Source organism: Poecilia formosa, unplaced genomic scaffold (genome assembly GCF_000485575.1).
Source record: "Poecilia formosa unplaced genomic scaffold, Poecilia_formosa-5.1.2 Scaffold38, whole genome shotgun sequence".
In the NCBI taxonomy this organism is placed as follows: Eukaryota; Metazoa; Chordata; class Actinopteri; order Cyprinodontiformes; family Poeciliidae; genus Poecilia; species Poecilia formosa.
Window position 1 is genome coordinate 846,928 of NW_006799977.1, and position 23,149 is coordinate 870,076.

The following is a 23,149-nucleotide window of genomic DNA, read 5'->3' on the forward strand; positions in this document are numbered from 1 at the left end:
AATAACCATGACAGAAACATTTGGGCAAGTCAATGAAAATGAATTTTATAGAATGTGAAATGGAGGTGCTGGTGTTTGAGGTTGAGGCAAGAAGAAAATTAATATCTGGAAGTCACTCTGGAATTAGTAATAAAATGACAATGCGGCATATGCTGTTAATGCGAGAGGAGCAGAATTTAGATCACTGGCTGAAATTAAAAAGAAATGGACTGAAATTAAGGTGGATGTCAACAAGAAAGTTGGTGCACATATCTGGGGTGTTTCAACAACAGGTGGAGGCCCAGAATTACCAGAACTGACTCCACATAAAGGAAGAGTTTCTACAGTGATCAGGAAAACGGCACTTCCTGGCCTCCTGCCAGAACACGAAGGGGAATCGGACATGTTAGGTATTGGTATGTATAATTTAAATAACTACTTTAATAATCCTGTACCTATATAAATCAATACCTTGACAATTTAATATATTGCAACATACCATTAAGCAGAGTGTACACACTGAGTTATTCAAGTTGATATTTATTGGCAGGTCAAGTGGAAACCAGGAAGTGCATCGGATCTGAGAAGAACCTCAGTCATTGGTGCTCACCAATGCTGTGCTGCAGTTAGAGGGATGCTCTCCAAACCATCAGGTACATTTGCGCTGAATTAAAGCAAACAAGTTTTTGAGTGACATAAGTGAGTCAGTAAAAAACTAAAAAAATAAACAGTTTGTGTGCCCATATACGTGCACTGCTCTGCAATGTCCGTATGAAATCCAAACTACAATGTCTCGCTGCTGCTTTGAGCTAAATTGAAGGTGCTGGCCTTCATCAAGCACAGGCAAACCTCCAAGATTTGCCATATTATCAGCACGCCACATGCTAGCTCACTGTGACATGCCTTCAATGGGGTGTTAAGCAGGACACCACCACTCCTGTCCCAGCAGCGCCCTATGGTACGCTCAATAACAGACCGTGTGCTGGCATGCAGCTCGTTGTATCCCAGCTCTTGTTTTGTCTGGGGAATGAAGAGAGGAGTGAGGAGCTAGGAGGCAAATGGGTAGCGTTGGCTACCTAAGGACAGGGGATGGATTAGAATCAAACCATTTAAATGGCATCAATTAGGAAGACCACACAAATGATGAAGTACAGAAAATACTGTAAACAATTTAGAATTGGCTGCACAGTTTTCGAATGAAAATGTTTCTGATTCACAAAAAGCAAATTCATATGCAGAAGGTGCCTTTATAACAGTAAGAGAGCAGTCGATAGCTCTGATTACATGCAGAAATCAGCTCCTTGCTGCAAATTGCAATTTGATATCTGCCTGTTCAGCCAGAGTGTAAGGAAATGTCATATAATGGGAGAACATATGAATGAGACTTGGGACAATACCAAAATAAGTTTTCTGTGTGTGGAGGACAACTAACTCTGTCACCCTGAGCCTACAATTCCCACTGCAAAATATGGTGAAAGCAGCATCATATTTTATGATGTGGGGAGGCTTTTCTTCAGCAAGAACAGGAAAGATGCCAGTTTTTATGGGGCTTAGTCTGTATTTCATTTCTTTTTCTTTTTTACATTCACTGTATCTGCTCAGCTGTTTGGAAGGTGCAGAAAGCAAGATGCAGTATGTGGTGGCCATTTATGTAATGTTTGCAACTCGTAATTTCTACTAATTTAGTTTTCTATTTTGGGGAGTTTAGAATTTATTTAAGTTAAGTTTAGATCCACAATCTGTAGTTAATTTGTATATTTGAATTGATTATGTTGGTAATTGGTTAGACCCTCCCATTAATTTGAGTAATTAAAACACACCGGGTGCTGAGTGGAGCCATTGTTTGGCAAATGTTTGGCATGTGGATGGGAGGTTTTTTGTAAATGATTTTTTGACCACTTTCATTTTCACTTTTCACCTTTTGTACTGAAACGTCATATTAAGTTTACTTTCATTTTTGACTAAGTTGTAGGTCATTTTTGGTAATTATTTTGTCGCTATTTTTACAAGAAATAAAGAATATATTTTTTCAAACAAATTAAATCGGAAGTGCGTTCAAATCAAAAACCACCTGTTAACACCCACGGCCTTGGTTGGAATATAGTTTTTTGGAGACATAGAAGGCCGCAACACAGTACTGGAAGAAACCCTGTTAAGAGCTGAAATAAATTTGGGATTTGTATTCAGATATAGACCTTCCATCAGAAAAATGCCTTAAACATACAATTCACCAGTTATGTAAATCCAGTTGTGAATCTGTATGTTTTTTGTGTTTAATCACTAGTTCTATTGCAACTAGTTTTCTGTAGTGATAGTAAAGAAATTCCAATAATTTTGCAAACCATGCATCCAAAACAGGACATTTTTTGTTCCTATTTGAACTATTCTGTGAATGGTGTTGGAAGTATGCAACTTACAGGAAAAAATAATAAGGCTGAACATCAGTACTGAGCTAAAACCCTTTTTGAGAAAGGATTGATAATTGCATTGAGGTAGGTTTTCATGAGCACTTTGATCAGACAATCAAACCTTGTTTAATGAAAAAAGCCTTCATCTTCATTACATCAAATTGTCAACAAACGCTTTCGCATTCGTTTTCTAACACAAGATGAAATGCACACAGAATGAGAACTGCACTGACCTAAAGCGAGATCAACTTCTCTCAGGATCCCGAGCTTGCTCTGCAAATCACATCCTTTTACGCTGGCTTCATCCACTGATACCAGCCTCTGACCTTTCCCAACAAGACTCAATTTTAATTATCAAGTGACCTTTATCGCCCCTAATTAACACACCATGTCATGTATTATCCAACCTTTTTTCTCCACCATTGCTTTGACATGAAACAAATTAGAGGTGCAGACTTTTTCCTGTTCAGCACCACCTAATTGTCTCCATGATGGCCAATAAAGTAGGTCCGTTGATATTTTTGGAAGAAGAGGAAATATTGTTTGAGCTCCTTAACCTTAATGAAATCTCCATTCAAGCTTGTCCATATTAATGTTTGCTGACCTTTCCATGAAGTGTCAATGGCTGAGGATGTAACATTTTCTATCAAGCACCTTTTAATAAATATGTTAATTTTCTCCTGTGCAGTAGTAGACTAGAATGAGGTTTCAAAGAGATGCTTTTATGGTAAAGACATCAGTTTCACCAGCTGATTAATGAGTGTGTGTTGTGGATTTCGAGTATAATAAATTTAAAAGCTGATTTGTGCTCAATAATATAGAGTCAAAGTCCCTTTTACTCAGCTTAAAGATTTCAGATGATCTGTCAGGGTGGAATAAGAGCTCAACCCTGATCTGTAGTGAAGATCGTGAGAAAGTGGTTCGTGGTTTGACTTCGGACCCCCGTGTCTGTTCTGTCTGTGGCTGCCAGTCAACCAGAACTCTAATCTCACTGCAGATAAAACTCCATCCATCTCATCCTTTGTCTCCTCACGTACAGTGACGATAATTTATCTCTGCTTTTTATCAGATTATTTTTTCCCCTCTATCTCTTTGACCCCCATACTTGGACTGTGGTTGTTTACTTATCTGATTATGCATTTCTACTCTCCCCAGTTTTAAGCTAGCTATGTTTGGTAAAGCTTTGCACTTTTGAACAGGATCAGCTTTGCTGTTCACATCTATCCAAACACATTGCTCTGGAAACAACAAGCTATTGCAGATATCATGTACCATTACAGGTACAGACACACACTTGTACCCTCTACCAGGTTGTTTTGATAGGCATGTAGGTGTCTGGAGCTCAGCGGAGACATGATGATCGTGGGAAACCTGTCTTTCCATCAGATGGCAGCTCCATGTCACCATTGGCCTTGTCTATAATCTCCTGTTTAGTCTCAATAGAAACGGTCTCAGGTAAAAGACAGGGTGAAGAAGACATTGAAAAATAGGATAAAAATAAAATCTCCAGGTAACCATTATGTTGGTGGACAAGCAGATAAAGAGGAAAATGAATCACAACGTTGATATTCATCAACTCTGTGATGAGAAGTCAGCATTTTTTTTTTACATCTTGGATCTTAATAGTCTGTTCTACTCATAGAAAAATGCAGCTATTCCAACTTGCATTCAGAGAAGATGTTCTGAGGTTACCTATAGTAATGAGTTGCTATTTCAGCTACTAGTGCTTTGTTGTGTGTTTGTTGACGGACCCAAATGCAGCAGGTGAAGGTGTCAAGTAGATTTGTGTTTTTTAATGAAAAATGAAGGACATACGCTTACAACAAAAACTGTGGAGACGCAGGGAATGCAGGGAGCCAGAGCAGAACAAAACACAGGAATCCAGAACAAAAATGGCAGGGAATAAAGAGGAGATAAATGGAGTTCATAAGAGTGAGAGGAGAAAGGTTGAGAGAAAGAAATAATCAAACTAGAGTAACAAGGAATAACTAGAGACAATAAATAAACATAATAAGCTAGAAACAATAAGAACAACTCAACTAAAGTAAATCAAGACTGAACTAATCAAAGAAAGAGACTAAAGAACACAGAATAATAAACAAACCTCAAAACAACCCAGACCTACTCATGTGATTTTATTAATTTTGGAATCATGTTATGAACTTATATTAAGAAATCCACACTCTTCATTTTTGCATTGAGATAGTTTGTTCCATTTTTTTTTTGCCTAACTTTAGCTAGAATTGGGTTTTCGTTCTCTACTTCAGCGCTGCATTTATCTGTCTTCTTTTGGTCTTTTTGTGAGGACAGTCTTGCCTAGAGTTGATGACACGTGTAGTTTCACTACTAAATGGAATTCTCACAGAAGTACATCAGTTTTATCACAGCAGATGAGGCTGGTGGATGGGGGCAGGTTTGTAATATGGGAGAAACAAGACGGTGGAATCTGTTAACAGGAATCATTTTCATAGGAATCTTTTATGTTCTGTAGAAAACTTGAGCATTATGTCTACACATGATATTTTATTAATTCCCTTTCTGATTATTAGGAATTAAAATATTTTCTCCATGCACAATTTTTCAACAGGATTTAATAGTAGTAATTTTTTTTTTTATGGGAATAACAATGAACTCAATTTAGTTCAAATTCAGTATAGAATCTCTAATAATTGTGAAAAATCTAATAACTTTAACCTTAGTTATAAACTCAATAAATAATTAGTGTTAGATGTGGAGTATACCAGCTCAGTTTTAACTGCTTTGATACTTTAGTTTCTTTGGAAAAGTAGGGCTCATTTATTTCAAGAATGGTTTTTGTTTTCTAGAAGTGGGGAAAAAAATCCATCTGCTCCCATGTCACATCTAGGCTTTAAGGGTGTTTGTGTAAATGTATGACAGATACAGATATTAATATTGATCCCAACATCAGTGCAGATGGTGTTGTCTGCATGTCTCAGTGTGCAGCAGAAGAAAGCGATATCCCCAGATTCACAAGCTTAATGCATCATATTTATATGCAATATATGTAATTCTACAGATTTGTAGAATGTTTGTAATTCTACAAACATTTTCAAGAAAAGATTGAAAAATATATACATATACAAAAACAGTTTTAACATGTTTTTGTTAAAGTTTATTTGACTTGTATTACCAAAGGGCAAACTTTAGATGGAATAATAATATTTTTTTGATTTTATGACTAGCTTCTGTTGAGCTCGTCATAAGCATGCAGTGGAGATTGTTCAATAAATTGATAAAAAATTAATCTTCCAGATTGGTTTTGATTAGATCATAAGACTACATTTTTGGAAATTATAAAATTGATTGGTTAACGAACGCCAGCACAGCGTATCTTATCAATAATACACATGAACATTAAAGATGCATCACAATTGATTTGGATTGCCGCACATCTGTAGTTCTGCACTCAAAGCCTTTTCCTCACTGGCTTCCTGCTGTAAACAACTTTATCTTTTATTGTCTATGTTGCCTTTCCCATTCTTGGAAACTATGTCTGCTTTCTGCTTCTGGCCAAGCCTAACGCCTTTTATTTTGTTCACCCCATTTTCCTTCAACTGACTCACAGCATATTTTAAACCTCAGTTTGTACCTTTAAGTCCAGTCATCTGTTTTTTTTTTTTTTTACTTCTAGACACATCCTCTGTCTGTCACACTCCCACTGGGGTGTTAACCTCTCAATGTCGACTTTTTTCCTCTGTTTTTTTTTCCTGCTTTAGAAAAACCTCAGACATTTCATTCCCCTGGCAGAGATTGAAGGAAGCAAATATGACAGAAAAGGGCAAAAAGAAAGCTGCTTCTACAAAGTTTTGGTGGAAACTATATTGTAGCTTACACAGTTGCTTCTGTGAAGATGACATCTGCATTTGTGTAATTTTTACGTCTTTTGATTTTGATAAAGATGATGTAGATTGCTTTTTGTGCACTGCTTATTCAGATGAACTTATAGAGTTTAAGAAGAATAAACTCCCATATATTGTAAACAGTTTTTATTTTATTTCATTTTATTTAAGCTGATGTTTTTGAAGTGATAAGCTGAAAAAAATAACAGAAGATGAGATGTTGGTATACTATACAAGCTATTTAAGGAATAAAATAGACCCACTAAGCCATTTTGTTCATCTTTCTGAATTATTTTCAACACTGAGATAACCACTTCTTTACCCTCCATGATGTTTACAGCATTGGTGGTTTGCATCATTAACTCTGTGTGGCTGAGGCACTGACAACATAAACTCAAGGGTTCATGGCTCAGATATCCTGAATAGGGAGGTTGTTTGGTGAGACCAGTGGGGTTATCGGTCATGTCAAATTCCTGGCAGAAGTGGTCACTTTGTTTGGGAAAAAGATCTGGCTTTGACATGGCTTAGCAGTCATTTAACCTCCCCTTGAGTGAAAGGAGCTCAAGGTGTTGGAAGATAACATCATTTCAGAGTGCAAATCTTACAAGTCCCGAGAAACGCGTGCTTTTTAAAAATGTAATATTACACGCCTCTTGGTTTACTTAGTTTGGCTTTTAAACACTTTCACAACATAAATAATGTACCTCATGATTTGTCCATGAATTGTTTGGGAATCTATTGCTTACGAGTCCCTTTGGATTTTTTTTTCTAACTCATCTGTGATGCTGAAAGTAAAGTTCTGAGCTGAAAGACAAACAGTGATGACCTGCAGAGATAATGACGTGAAATTATCAACCTTAAAACTTAAAAGAAACCATAAATATGTATTTATAGGTTTAAAGAAGTACATAATACTCACTTGATCCATTGCAGTGTGCTCATGACATATTGTGAAGATGGCAATATCCATTGAAAACTGATATTCAAAAGAAACAGTCTGCTGTAGTGATCATGGGAACACAATGTTTTAGAAATATGAGCTGATGGATGATGATGGATCATCCATCAGCTCATATTTGATGATGATGGATCTTAAAAAACAAAACTAGTGTAAATTTGTTGCAAGTTAATGCTTTACTATTAACATCCCTCACTTTCTCCTGAAAGGTAAACTTGTGACTCAAGTCACTAAGTTAAGTGGTTTTCTGTTCCTTTCTTTTTTTTTAAATTACTGCAGTTTTCTTCCATCCTCACATGCTGTCCAGCTAAAATGTCAAATCTGTCAACAAGAACCACTTTACCCAGAGCAACAAAAGAGAGCTCAGGTTCCTCCTGTCGCTCGGTGTTTGCTTACATCCAGGTGAGGCTTGACACTTAAGAAGTTGATTTCAAAATTTGTAGATGTTTCTGTGAAGTTGCAACATTTACCGTCAATCTTAACACAGTCTTGTTTTAGTACATGAACCGAAGTGGAATAAAATTTACTTCAAATTATCTAATTTTTGGCTGGATACATAATATAAAGAGAGAAAGAAAATCTATCAATTTAAACAATATATAAAAAAAAACATCAGGTAATATAATTAACAATAGAAAATTAAAAGAATGTTTAACCAGTCTGTAAAACTAAATAAAAATGCATTTCTGGTGAGGAAAAAACAAGGACAACCTCACTTTTATTTCCATTTTAAATGGCTAAAATTACTCACTGGTGCGTTGCATCAGCTGCAAATGACTGCACCATAATTAATCAGCATTTGGCCTTGGTGTCAAGTCAAGTTTATATTGCAAGGAAACGCAGAATCAAGGATTACTACTGTAAGGTTTACAGTCACTCGTCAACTCAAAGAAGTAATGTTTAATTTAAAAAGTTTCACTTGCTCTTTCTAGTTTTCAGGGACAACAATAAAAGTGACAACATTCATTTCATTTATTTCTTAAAGAGGGATTTCATCCACATGGATAAATGTGGGTGAAATCCACAATGACAACCATTAATTAGAATTAATAGTTGCCAGTTTTCAAAAAGAAAAAAAAAAAAAAAGGAAAATTTCCTTTTTACTGCAGTAAAAGATTCATTTAATTTTAAGACTTTGGACATATCTTTACAAGAAGTCCCAATGAATATGGAGGACACTGCGATGAACTGAAAAGATGCATGTGTGTGTGTGTGTGAGAGTGTGTGTGTGAAGCCAAAGTAGAAAAGTTTGGAGAAAAGTTTAAAGGCTGCTGCTGAAATACTAAACTACGTCTGTCAGGCCCTCTTTCAGTCATCATTATGGTGCTTTCTGGACAACAGCTGACCAGATGTTTATTGAGTGACTAAGTGTTGTGCTTTCACTGCAGTCATTATCTCAGCCAGTAAAGACAATTGATTCTTCTGCTCATTCCCTCCAATTTTATCTCATCGTATCACCGTTTAACCTTCTAATCTGATGCATGTGTCTGTGTTCAATCGTTAGACATTTCTTTCATCAAAAAGTTTTAGATCACACAATATTAAGACCTAAGAAAGAACAATAAACAGTATAGTTTTGGACTTTTGACTATTTTCCAACAGGAGTATCCAACTGTATTGTGAAAGATGGCAACCTATTCGTTTTTTCTTCTAGTTGTGCTGTTAGGATAGCAGATGGAGATTGATGAGCTTATTACATTCAGATCGACCTGCTGAAAGGCAGTGGTACAGAGTTTATGCCCTTTCACAATGAAGGTCAGCTACGCGGCTGCCTTTAAAAATCAACCTTGTCATCATTTACTTATTTATCTGAAATCATAAGCAGAAAAAATCTGAGCTCACAGACTTTTTACAGCTAATTATCGTCTGCTGTTCAGTTTTTAGTTCAGTCATCTAAAAGCTAAGACGGTATATCACATTTTATGCCAGTAATTACTTAAAATAAATTAAAATGATTACAGAAAGGCTATTTTGGATAATTACATTTCACTGAAGTTTGCTATCTGATTGTGCTGTGTTGCTATGAGTTTTGTAATAGAAAAACACAACTACTGAGATAGTATTTGTTTCCCTCCGCTCCCAGTCAAAATATCTATTCTGATAATGATAATGAGATTCTGAGTTCCAGTCAGACATTTTTTACATTTTTTACATTGCCTCAGGCATTCAGGCATTTCTCCCCAGGTTTGGGACTCGACTAGATAAGCGGTCCAGCTGTGACAGACACTTTGCCACTGTTTGTTCAGTTGTTGTCTTAAAAACGGTATGGTGTCACCACATTGGGGCCATGGCCCAGAGATCAGTGTCTGACGGAATCTAATAATCTTTAGCTCTTCTCATAGGATGATCATTGCACTAATCTGATGTTTTCACGCAACCTTCCACCTTGATGCTGACTCATTTATCTTCCAGATCTTAATTCCACCATTCTAAGAAAAAATGTGAAACAAACATGTTCAGGTAGTGTAATTGTAATCATCATTTAGAATGAGTGACATTCTTTGTGAGTGTTATAAGAGAAGCTACAGTATTTTTGGTTAAATTCTCTCCCACAGCAGCTGAATTGCTGACTGGCATTTTCCAGAGCAGAAATGGAGAACAGGTACAATATATAGCTTCCCACATATACCCAGCCACTTTTGCCACACACACATACACACACACCTGGAGAGCTTACATGGCTTTACATGAAGAGCTGGTACTCAGCCAGCAGCGGCTGCCAAGAACCCATCATCACACTTTTCAGTTGGCAGTCTCTCGACAGTCCATCCTTTTGCAGCTCTCCTGTTGAAATGTGTTTGTGTGCGTGAGCATGGAGGTGTTAATGTGCGTCTCTCTAGAGCGGTAATGTGTCAGAAAATAAAGTGATGGCGAGGTGAGCTGCATGCACTGAAAGACAGAACAACAGCAAATGCTGTTAATATGCAGAGAGCTTCGCCCCTGCCACATTATGTCTCCTAACAGGCCCCATCTTTAACTGATTACATTCAATCACACACCAGCAGCTGCCTGTGCTGCATTGCTTCACTATATGGGCTCACATGATGGAGGAGTTGAGAGAGCGATAAAATCTATCAACTTTGGTTGACACAATGATCGGATATAAGCAAACATTATGAGAGTTCATAATGGTTTTCATCTTACCGTGTAGAGGCCGTTTCAGTTTCATACTGCAGAGAGAATCAAATTCACCTTTTGAGAACTTTTTTTGTTGTCAAAAACGTCAATTTTCCCAGAAACGGTTTCAATACATAATTTTTGGGACAACAAATTAAATACTGCATTAGTCACAAAGTATAAAAACAAAATCAAAATACACTCCAATGACTCATAGCATTGTGACCACCTGCCTAAAAATGTGTTGGATGTCCTGCTGACTCATTGAAGCATGGACTCTATGAAACCAAAATTGTGAGATGTCTCACTGTAAGGTGAGACTTATTTGGTTCACAGATGTGCAATTGGGTTGAGCTCCACAACCATTTTTGCTTAGTGGTGTGGAAAAGTTTACACAAGATACTATTTTCAGGGAAATGTTGGTGAGAGGAGATCGACTTGAACATTGTTTCAGGCGTTCCCATACGTAACTGAATGGTTAATTCAGAAGTGCATGAGCAAGTAATAATAACTTGTATTTTCATTTCCATTTCTTTTATGTTCACTACAATAATAATTCATTTGAAAAAAAAATCCACATTGTGACAGGCAGTCAGTGATTGTTAGCCATCCTCTTCCTTGTCTCGTCTTTCTTTCTTGGGATCACTGGGCTTCTTGGTGCCCGTCACTCCTCAGCAGCCGAACACTGAGATCCAGTTACATCAGCGCTGATGACCTCCACTTGATGCAATGCGTTCAGCTGCAGAGACCTTCTCTGTTCAGGCGTGTCAGCAGTCGGCCTTCAAACACACCAAGGACAACAGATCAAGACAAAAGAGGACTTTACAGATGAAGAAATTGGTGCTCAAAAATATGTTTTGAAGAGCTGTGAGGAGAATGAATCATAGCTGTTCCAGTTATTCGAATGATGAAACTCAGTTTCTGACAGCTATGAAAAAGCCCAAACTCCAGAACAAAAGAGCCCAAGAATGACTTACTGACATGCTTCACATATTAAATGCTGAGGGAATAACATTCCTTCTGAATAAATCTAAGCATCAACATTTACAGTGTCTTTAAACATTGTTTACACAAATAAAATGTTATTGGGATGTCATGGCAAGATTTTGATACGGAAAGAAAATTTTAAATGTTTTTCAAAGTATTTCAAAAATGAAATCTCAAATGTGTGGTGTGCCTTTGTGTGTTCATCCATCTTTGATATCCCTAAATAAATTCATACACAATAAATTTGCCTCACAAATCACCCAACTAGTTATAAGAATCAACCAGAGTGGATTTATCTGTGTATAAAAATTCTACTTATCTGCTTACAGATTAGCACAAACATGACGCAAATCCCTATTTTCACAGTCACAATACTAGTGTCCGATATGCGTCGTAATTCAAAGTTCAGTTCTGTCTTTAGCTTGAAAATCACAGAATCAGTTATTACTGCTATTACTACTCTATGGTAGATGGCTGTGCAGATCTAAAATACTTGTGCCACATTCTGGATTTTAAATTGTTTCTTTTAGGTTTAAGGCATTCTAAAAAAATATGTTTCATTTAAAATTGTTATCTGCCAAGGAAACACCTGAAGCCAATAATCTGACAGTTTGCTGGATCCCCAGAGAATATATCTCTGTTTGAATCTTACAGGGACACATTCATCACATATCTTCAGGATTACTGTGTGTGCGTGAGCGTAGATGTGTGTGTGACAGAAAACACACATCCTGGAATTTATCAAGACATCTGTCCCTTCAGCCATGAGGAGCATTAAAATTAAAACAGCCAGACCAATTCAAGGCATCTGAATTTATGGTTTTTATTTTTTAATTTTAACTGTTAAACAAACTCGGAGAATAAAATCACACTTTCTTTTGACGACAAAATTCATTTTTATGTGTCGGAGCAAACGGCAACACGTCATCTGCTCAAAAAGATACTAAAGTACCGTTTCACAATTCCAACTAAAACAGAATAAAATCAATGTTTTTATTACACATAAAAACTCATCAGCTGGAAACATAAATCACTGCTCAATAATTTACCTCCAAAGAAGGCCTGGCTCATAATTCAGAATTTGTGTCAAAGGTGATATGTATAGCATTACATTTTCATATTTACACAATGTGGTACCATTTTTGTGGCTTTGTTTATTTTAGGTCTCAGTACCCTGTGGAAGTTTCTTACAAGGTAAAAGCAAAGAAATACTTTCATGATTAAGTTCCACAGAAAAAGAAAAATCTAGTATATATTTATTAGAACATTACACTCACCCATTTAGACAAAAATACCCCAAACACAGGGAGTTGTTTGCTTTATCCTGTGTTCTTTCCTTTTGATTCAGTGACCTGATTGTTTCACATGGATTGCTATTTATTCACTGTTGGCGGCTGCGATACCCTGAAAATGACAGATGTCAAGAGCTCAGCCGAAGATCTACGCCTGTTTCTGTCTCTCCTATTTCACAAATAAAAAATATTAAGTATTACTGAAAAATATTATTCAGAGCTTAATAGAAGTATTTACCTACGGAAGAGGATTAGGGCCACTGGAAAAAAGAAAAAAAAATCTGACTTTAATCTCAGAACTCTGAGGAAAAAGTCAGAATTCCGACTTTAATTGTAGAATTCTGAAATTAAAATCAGATTTATTTATTTATTTATTTATTTTATTTATTTTCCCCCAGTCGCCCTAATCCTCTTCCGTAATTCACCAGCTGTGAATTCTTTCAATAGTTTTTAGTATATCTGGGGTGGATATTTTATTGGGTCCAGTAAAATCACAATGGCCCCAAAAAAACAGACTGTTCTGATAAATTGTGACAAGAAGAAAAATAATACATGGTGTTAAAAAAGTACAAGCTAATATCTGAATATGTATTCTGCCCTGTTCACTTTTCATACCTGTAATTTATTCATGGTTTGAAAAACAGTAAACAAAGCAATCAAGTCAATAATAAATTTTGGATTACTTTAAAGCTTGGTTAGATTTTAAAACATCCCAAAGCTCTGAACGTCTCCCAGAGGACAGCTTAATCCACGTTTCCAAAAGGAAGGAGAGGAATGTAACACAACATACAGCACCATGACCGTCCACCTATAACCCATAAAATCCCATTGAAACACAATAAAGATTGAATTTGTAAAACTTTGAACATCAATACTTTTGCAAGACATTGCTCAACACTCACATAAACGTAACATATACTACTACTTTCTTCCTCTACTATCCTCTAAGTTGCATGATTTGCAACTTAGAGGTTGTTTAACTGCTATCTTTATGTTTTAGCTGTGATGCCTGAATGTGACTCACATAATGCTTTCAGAAACAACTAAAGTCAACAACTCAATGGTTTCTCAGTGGTTTCATTAGATAGAAAAACTTATTGAACTAATTTGAATAATGAACTGAACTTAATGCACTGTTTGATAACTAGGATCAGTTTTGATGTATGTGTGACTGAATTGATATGACTTCTTTGGAAAATCCCTTCGAGACAGCATTTGTTGTGAATTGTCACTATATAAGTAAACTGAGTTGAATTGGATCGCATAAACATTCTTGGTGGTGATGAATACTGGCCTTCTGAAGGGATTAGTTATGAGCTGTGTTTAGATTAGGTAGTAGGAAGCAGTGACAACACCTGACGCACTGCTGGCGCACCAGGATCATTAATTAGAGTCATTACACCTCCGGTCCCAAAGGCACACATTTACACACAGTTTTACACACAGGCGCTGTGTAACTGCAGCCACAAAGTCAAATACCAACACATGACGAAGTAAATGCACACCTGTTGACACAGCTGGACAGACGGTGAGTGTGTAAAACAGTAACTTCAATTTAAGTGATACAGAGGTAAATTTGTCTTTGTGTATGAATGGAGGTGGTTTTTTAGTGCGGTGAATTTACGGCACATTTGCGCTGGAGACCCCTGGACAGGACAACTGACAAACAAACTCACCCTCATACATTGCTGCTGACTAATAGCTGGTGGCTATTCCTGCTTTGCCTCTGACACACGTCTTTCTTCGTTACCCTCAAAAACTGTCCTCTCCTGCTTCACCCAGGTTGCAGAGGAGCAAAAACGTGTTTTAAGTTGCAATGTGAATCACATTTTAAGGTGCTTTCTGAAGATTTCATCACTTTTTTTTTTGTCCTAATCTTCATTATCAACAGCCCGAAAAAAGATATTGTACAAGCTGGAGCCACAATTCAAGATTGCATCAACTTCTTATAAACCAAACTGTCTCCAGGCAACGGAAAACATACACTTTGTGTTGAAATCTAGATGTTTCAGATTATCTAATCTTGTTTATATTCTTTTTCTTTTGCACCAGACCAAAATTGGAAACAATTTTCCATCAGAAGCCTATCTGTTTGAGCTTTTCTGTCTTCAAAAAAGAAAAGAAAATCTAATCAGGTCATTTATTTCTAGACTAGAATTTTTCAGTTCCAAAGTATCAACTAAAGTTTAGATTATAAACAAAGCAAGATTATTATTTTTTTTTATTTACTTCTATTACATTGTTATTCTAAAAAAAATAATGTTTTCCTGATGCAAAAATGAGAATATTCTACTCAGAAAAGATCAGGGAGTGATCGGTGGATTGTGGGATTACGGGAAGAAAAACAGGCGTCACGTCTGACACGCAGTCTGAAAATCAGCAGCCCTGCTGTCTCCATTCTTTGTTTCTTTTTCCATGTCTTTTGTCTTTAGCGGTGCCTGCTTTTAAATATTTGTTTTCTCTTCCACGGACCCTTCATTTTCACTTAACAAATTGATTTTGATTTCACAAGTTGCCATTTAAATGTTTTAATTTACCTCAAAATGTCTATCAGATCTCAATGTCTAAGCGTCAGTGGAGCACTCAGAGGCACAGTGGTTGTTTATTTAAACCAGTGGTGCTCAAAGTCGGTCCTCGAGGCCCGGCATCCTGCATGTTTTAGTTCTCTCCCCGCTTTAACGCACCTGGATCAAATGATGGCTCATTAGAGGCCTAAGAAGAACTCTGACATGCTGAAAAGGTTGTTACTACGACCAGGGAGAGAACTAAAACATGCAGGATGCCGGCCCACAAGGTCCAACTTTGGGCACCACTGGTTTAAAGGGAGAGCCAGAACAATCCAACATGTTCTGGGTGTCCAACCACCTTTATTTACTTAAAGACTCCCCATTAATATTTGCTAGCCATCAACTGGGTTTTTAGTGTATTCTATAAATATATCTCAAGATAATAAGGTATGCACAGACATTTTTCACAGAATATAATATTTTTGCATGAGGCTTTAGTGAGTTTTAGCATAAAAGTCCTCTCACTTTGGTTAAAAGACAATGGGAATTGTAAGAACAAGACAAGAAGAGCAAACAAGTCAGATAAAATCCACGCTGTGCGCTTTGATGCAGCCTCATTTGTCCAAAATGTTGTTACCTTCCTGGTGCCTGAACCTTTTGAAAGTGAAACAGAGCATGAAAACAGGGTGTGTGTTTTTTTTGGTGCTAGTCTTCGACCCACAAAATATATTACTCTCTAATTTTCAAAGAGGAAATTGACACATTTTTCAGGCCCGACACTTTTCTGTTTTCTCATTTGTCTGTCAGTTTTTCAGCTGAGTGAGTTTATTCCTGCCGTTTATGCACTTACCGATCACTTTCATTTGGGTGTCAGTGAGTCGCTATAGGGTGGTGATTTAGTGCTTGGAAACATACCTTCTCTAAGTGGAAATTTACAGATGGAAGGGCTCCTCTGTAATAAGTGGCTACACAGTGAAGACAGACATGGTACTAAATCCCTCCACTGCTCTGTCTCTCAGTCTTTGCATCTTTTTTATTTCCTTCTTTTGCCTGTGTGTGGATACGCTGTTAATTTGTGATGAGTGAAGCTTTTCTGTTAGAGCTTTATTTCTTACCAACTCATCAATTTGATGGAAAACAGTGGTGACCATATTAAGCCAGATTAGGTCACGTTGAATTTACTCAGTTTTCACACATGAAATCCATTTTGAAATGGACTTGAAAAGATCTCTGCTAGAATATCTGTTATTGTTGGAAAACAGATTTGAACTGGGATTTTTTTTTACAAGTTTGCTGATACATTTATGATGCTAAGGCCATCCTCCTGGCTTTGATTGGTTGTTTTTGCAGATTCGTTGCTACTGAAGTTGCTATTTTTATTTTTTTAGCTGCCTAAGAGAAATCAATATTAAGGAAGTTCTGTTTTTCATCTCTAATTTACCATTTAAACCAAGGATGTTGTGTCTAAACTAAGTCCTCTTCTGTTTTGTTGACCCAGATTCTCCTCCATTCTGAATTCCAGTCTTTGTGTGAGAAAGAAAGAGAACACAAGGCAACGTGTGTTTTCTTTCTGGATACAACCCAGAGACAGCTACAACTGTGCCTGATGAGATCTGCACTTGTTTTGCTCGCTGTCAGCGAGCACGGTTGGTGTCATATGTGGTGATCCAGCTAATGCAAAGCTGCAGCAGAACATCAGCACAAACTTTGTTGAAAAGGTGCCACCGACATCCAGGCTCTGGCAACTGTGACTCAAGAGTTAAGTGGAACAAACCTGAAATTTTTATACAAATTGAGGTTAGAAATTAAAATTTAATTCACTAAAAAGATGCACAAAATCTACAGTATAATTTAAAGACTATTATATTGTATTTTACTGCCTTTGGTGATTTTTGCTAAAGGCTAAGACTGTTTTGTGTTGAACTAAATAAAATTGTTTTTAACAATGTGACATTTTCTAAATGCAGAAATTTAGGACTACAGATATTAATGTTATGTACAGATATTAAAGCAGATTTATTTATTTTTCTGTTAAGTTTTGATCAATAGATGAAAGTTTGACTTAGATACTTGAAACTTTACTTAAAAAAATAATGGAGAGAAATAACTGTGAAAATAAATCCTAATTTCTCATTTAATAATACATTTTCTTACATTAAATAATCCCCTATAACCTTAGATTGTGGTTCTTAATTCTGCTTGGGTTGGCTTACTCACCATTTACAAAATATGATTCATTGCAGCCTTTAAAACAATTAAAGACAGCTGGTGAGTATTAAGTTGTTTGTAGTCTTGAAGTAGAATGAAGTGCTAAGCAGTCCCACTGAAAACATCGGGCTTAAAAGGACCAAAAGTGTAAATGCATTTGAACATGTTGTTCAAATTATTTTTCTACCAGCATCTGTTCAGGTCAAAGCATAATGTTAGGTTTTACTTTCTGTTTGTGACCCTAGTTTTTTGCACAGAACTTCTGAGTGGTTTCATGCAATTTCCTGAAAAAATAAAAAAAATAAAAAAAACATTCCCAGAGTGTGAATATCATTGGATTAGCCTTGGTAGATTGCATGTATTTTGTAATCTGAATAGTACAAAACTACTTTTGCAATATAGTAGGTTGGAGACTCTGAGAGCAAGAGACCAGTTTTGTAGTTTGTAGTAGATTATTTTCAGAATTAAAGAGAAGCAAAGTCTGAGGAGTATGATTGACAAACATTTTTTTTTGTTCTCAGTTTTTGTTACATTGATTTCAAAAAACAATATTTCTTACGTTTTTATTTGTAAAGTAGCACTGGGTACAAGTAACCAAGGCAAAAAATGGCTGCAGATAATTTATTTAAACATTTCAGCAACTGTTTAATGTGTACATGTGCTAAAAAAACTATTATTTGGACATTTTACTTTGTCCCTATACTCTCATGACTTTAGTTTTCCCTCTAGGACTATCAGAACTTCTCTTGTGCAAGATGAAAACTGAACTGCCTGAAAACATTCAGAAAGCAAAGCTGTTCATCTTGTTGCAACAAAACTCAAGTGTTTTGTGTTTCTTTACCCTCAGGGATTCCTCCTCTTCCTAAATACAGCAAGCAGATTTAAAACGCCACAGTATGCGGTAAAGCTTTGTGCATGTGGCTTCTCACAGGTTTGAACACATGTTTTTGCCCTTTTGTATCGTAGATCTTCATTGTCCTCCCTGTGGCTGTCTGTACAGTTTTACCTCAGGCTAATGTTTCGTCACTTGAAGCGGTTATATTAGGTGAATTAGCCTGTGGCGCAGATTGCTTTGTCGTAGTAATTCATCACCTGTTTGGCAGAGGTGACTGCATGAAGGACTGAGTGAACAGTTACCAGTGCGACATGGAGACTGAGCATCTGGTAGAGAAGGTTAATTGAGGGCGATTACTGTGATTAATAGCTTTGTTTGAAGTGAAAACACAAGACAGACTAGCTTATGTTACAGAGCAACATTTTGGAGAGAAAAATCCATCAGTGACAAGCGTGCAGGATGGCTGATTGAGGTTAGGGTTAGGGTGTTTGTTTAGCCTCAAAAAATGGGGTCTCAGTTTAATGGTTGTAAAGGAGAAAGAGTGTGTGGATTAAAAAGGAGAAATACTGCTGGGATCTCTGGGTAAAGAGTCATGTTGACATGGAGCATGCTAACAAAAGGATTGTCTGAGGTTTCAAATTGGATGTCTTGATCCGACTATGAGTACTGGCCAATAACGGCCCCTTTGACTCATCGGTAACTTGAGCAGCTGACAGCTCTCTGCTCCCTGTTGTTGTCACACTGTCTGTGGATTTTATATTAGCGGAACAATAAACGCCATCATCTGCTTTTAAATGTTTGGATTGAATGCAACTTGTGTTCCCAACATGTCAAAGTATTAAGAACATTTTCAGAGAAGAAGTTATAGACTGTAAGAAAAGGCACTTAGAAAACAACTGCTTGACAAAGTTAATTACATCTTAGAAATACTAAGAGATTACTTAATGCATCAGAACTAATTCAAAATGAAACATTCAGATTTTTTTAAATCCTACTGTTGAGATCCGTTTTTTCTACTTACCATCAGACCTGTATATATTTTCTTCCACAGAGATCTGAAAAATACTGTGCAGCACTATGCATGCACTTTGTAACAATTTAGTCAACACTTCAAAACTGTTTCATATCTCTGAAAAAGCAACAAAGCAATTCAACAAGTCTGCCTCACTAAGTTTGACGTAACATAATACTATGAAGAAACACATTTTACAGAAAAACGCTAAAGAAAGACAATAAGTTCCCAAGAGAGAGTGAAGAGGCAAAATATGTGTGTATAGGGTGATGGAAAACCAACTTATTACAGCGGTGAAAAATATTTGTTTTTACAACTTTCACAAAAAATCGTGGAGGCAAATGATTAGCATGTTATTTGATGAGACTAATTGCTGTAGGTTAACGAAGAGCAACATTTGAGATGTGCTTGATGTCACTGCTTCGCCTCATGGGACATTGAAGAGATTCCCCAATGATCTTCTACTGCTAAGCAACCAATGAGCAAGGAGTCAAAGACATATTAAGAGATAACAAATCATAGAAGAGAGCATATCTACATTGTTTTACGTGATCATGCAGAAAAAAGAAATAGAACAATATGGGGACTGCAAACAAGAGCTACTTTGCATCAGCATCACAAAAACTGCTGCTTTTGAGAATAGAGATAATTGATCATCTGAAGCACTTTGAATTTCTTCCAAGCTACTGAAGCTACTTTATTATTAAGATATGCTTTGTTAGTAGTGGCCTAAACCAAGTTTTGCTTTCAAAACTGCCTTAATTCTTTAAGCTATAGACTCACTAACATTCAGAAATATTTTTTTTTACAGATTTTGATACAAACTGACATAGCAATATACATTTGCTGCAGATTTGTGGATTTCACATCCATAATACAAATGTTCCACCACAACCCAAATCCAGAGCCATTGGAGTACTTCAGCTCATTATGTTCAAGAAGCTGGTTTTAGACTGTTGGAGGCTTTTGACATGGTGTATTACTGTGCTGGAAATAACCATCAGAAAATGGGCACAGAGTGGTCAGGAAGGGATGACTTTGGTCAGCTACAATGGACAAGAAGACTCCATTGCCATGTTTATAAATCCATTTACTCTTAACATTTGCTGGGCTTTCAGAGATGGCATCTTGGTTGTAACAACTAGTCATAATCCCAGGTTTCTATCATCTTAATCCAGTTAGTCTATATGATATCAACAAGGCATTTTTATCTGCCAAAATGCCACTTCCTGTTTATATTTTTTAATTGGTTCAATTGTGTAAGCCTGAGACATGGCTCAGATCAGACATTTCTGAAGTACTCCTTACTTTGTTTTTTTTTTTTTGTTTTCTTTTTGTTTTGCATTTCAGCAATACATCTTTGGACATATATTTTTGGAATACCCAGGGATTTGCTAGTTTTCTTAACAGGTAATTGACACTTAGCCAAATTGATACCTAATAAAACAGTCTACATCGGAGTAATTTTAAAAACATTACACTATAAAAACTTAATAAAAAAATACTAATGGGAATAATCCTAGTTTTGACGGTTTAAGCTTAAAAACAGATTGGCATGAACGCCATCATGCTCCCTGTCTTTGCAACTCCACGTAGGAGCTGACTCTGGAAAAGTGTTTGCAAAAAATGTTTTGGTTCTATTCAGCAGATGTTCTTTACCTCTGAAATATCGTATAAAAAAACACATTAGCACAAAATAAGAAGCAATTCACTCAAGTGGTTTGAGAAGTGGTGGTCTTTTCCTCATTTGCCACATATTTGATCAGCCATAATAACCCCCATTTACCTTGATTACAGCAGTGCTTCTGTTTATAGAATATAAAAAAAAAAACTAGTCAAAAAGCCTTTTTGTCTTTCTTTATTGTTCATTGATGTTGTTTTGGAAAGACATTCTAGCTATTTTATTTGCTATTTCATAAAATTGAATCCTAAACCCTAAATAGGTTAAATGGAAGTTTGGTTTTATTGTCCTGCTGCCTAACCTAAACACGTTTGAGCTAAAGGTCATAAACCTCACTATGCCGAGTAGAATTCATCATTCCATTGATTATGGCAAGTTATCTGGGTGTTGAAGCAACAAATTGGCCAAAGACCATCACACCACAATATTTGATGCCAAGAATTATGATTTTTTTTTTCTTTTATGCTTTATTCTTAAACAAGATGTAACCAGACACAGACCTTTGAGAAAGGTTTTGCCTTTGTCCTCTCAGTCCACAGAATATTTTCAAAAATGTTTGGATCATCAAGATCCAAATCCTCTTGTCTGCTCAGAAGATGATAAAATATTGATGTCAACTACTAAAATTAATTAAGTTTATAAATTCAGACCTTATTGTGTTCTGTTTTTGTCTCAGCTCGTGTGCATACACAAGAACAATTGATTAATTACCAGACGTGTATCTTTCTGAATATTTATTTTTTGGTGTATCCATGTGGCAAATCCCGTTTTGCTCCTCTTAAAAATGTAATTAAAAAAGTTATCCAGGAATTTAAGATTTATGGTGCCTCACGCTCTCTGCAACTTGTTGTTTCCTATCTAACTTTAGATTGGTATTGGAACAATTCATGAACAATCATTAAACTAAAATTCATCACCCAAGACGTTATGAGCTGAAAGTCAACATTGCTCTGGATATTGGCCAGAAGTTCTAATGTTACTGTTTTTATGTATTAACTCAGACATGCACTAAAGCAAATCAATCACTTAGTCATCTGAATGGAGGAATGTTAGCACTATGGGGATAGTTAAAAAAAAAAAAACTAAACAAAAGTACAACACTCTCTCACTTGCTCTTGCATGCGTACATGCTGTGTGTGCATTTTCTGCTATAAAAATCATCATGTTAGTCAAGAGACCAATTAGCAGTGGTGTAGCTCGTAAGGGTTAGCTGCAAGAGCCCTGGTTACAAGCCTCGCTCTCCAGACCTACCATTTACTGTGCATTCTGAATCGGTCTGCATGTTTCATCCTCTGTCGATTTCAACTAAACTACTGAGCCACAAGAAAACACATCTATCACCACAGGCCATTCTTATCTTCATTGAAAATCAAAACAATCATACGAAACAAACAAAACACCCCAGCGTCACAACAGATGGACCCCAGAAACAAATCTTTCTCAGAGCAGGTCTGCATGCAGCCAATCTGAAACCCTGCTAAAGTAAATAACTATTAAAAAAAAGCATTTAACATAAATTCTGATCAGTTTATCATCCTTTTGGAGCCAGGTCTTACATGCATATAAAGATTAAAGTAACCACATTAAATTAGACCATAAAGCACTTTAAACCCGTAATACTAAATAATAATACTCTATCAAAAAAGAGTATTACTATAAAATAATAATATTTAAGAAAAGGGTTTATGCAATATTTGATGAACAAAAAGTGAAGTAAAGGGATTCTCTTCATCCAGTCATGGATTTATTTTAAAACGGAAAAGAAAAATTGACATTGTTAAATTTGCTCTCATCATAAATTGTTGATTTGCTATATTTAACATAAGCAGTTTTAAGACATCGTCCATTGGAAAAATAGTCATTTTTCACTTGCTCTGTGTATAGTTTAAATGTTGTCTGACTAAATTACATGCCTTTTTGCTCTGTGATACTAATCAGTTACGTTGAGGCACGTATGCGATTTAGTGGTTTGCCGCTGACAATAATCTTATTTTAGCTGACAGTAAAAGTGTTTTTTTGGGGGTTTTTTTATTTTAGCATATTGCTGTTCTTGGCAGGTTGTGCTGGACTCCAGGGTTTCTGTTATCAAGCCATCTTAACCCAACGCATTTCCCTGAATTCCTTCTGCTGCCTCTCTGTGGTAAAGTTACTCCTAGGGGTCTGTGAACTTTGCATAAAACCTGTTTCATTGCAGCTCAAACTCCTTATAGTTTTCCAGGATAATCAATCACTTGTAATACAGTTCCAATGTGTTAGCATACAAGGAGTGTAGGCATCAAAATGAATGTTTTTTTGGAGATATTGG

At 36.3% G+C, this 23,149-nt stretch overlaps 1 long non-coding RNA gene across 2 annotated transcripts; it reads left to right on the plus strand.

Annotated features, from left to right (window-relative positions):
* Positions 1-17,161, plus strand: LOC103137206 (uncharacterized). 2 transcript variants are annotated; one of them, XR_476100.2, is made up of 3 exons: positions 1-395; positions 530-632; positions 16,607-17,161. It is a non-coding gene; the product is annotated as an uncharacterized LOC103137206 (long non-coding RNA). The 2 variants fall into 2 exon arrangements; XR_476099.2 differs by lacking the exon at positions 16,607-17,161 and adding an exon at positions 10,998-11,323.
* Positions 17,162-23,149: the final 5,988 nt, after the last annotated feature.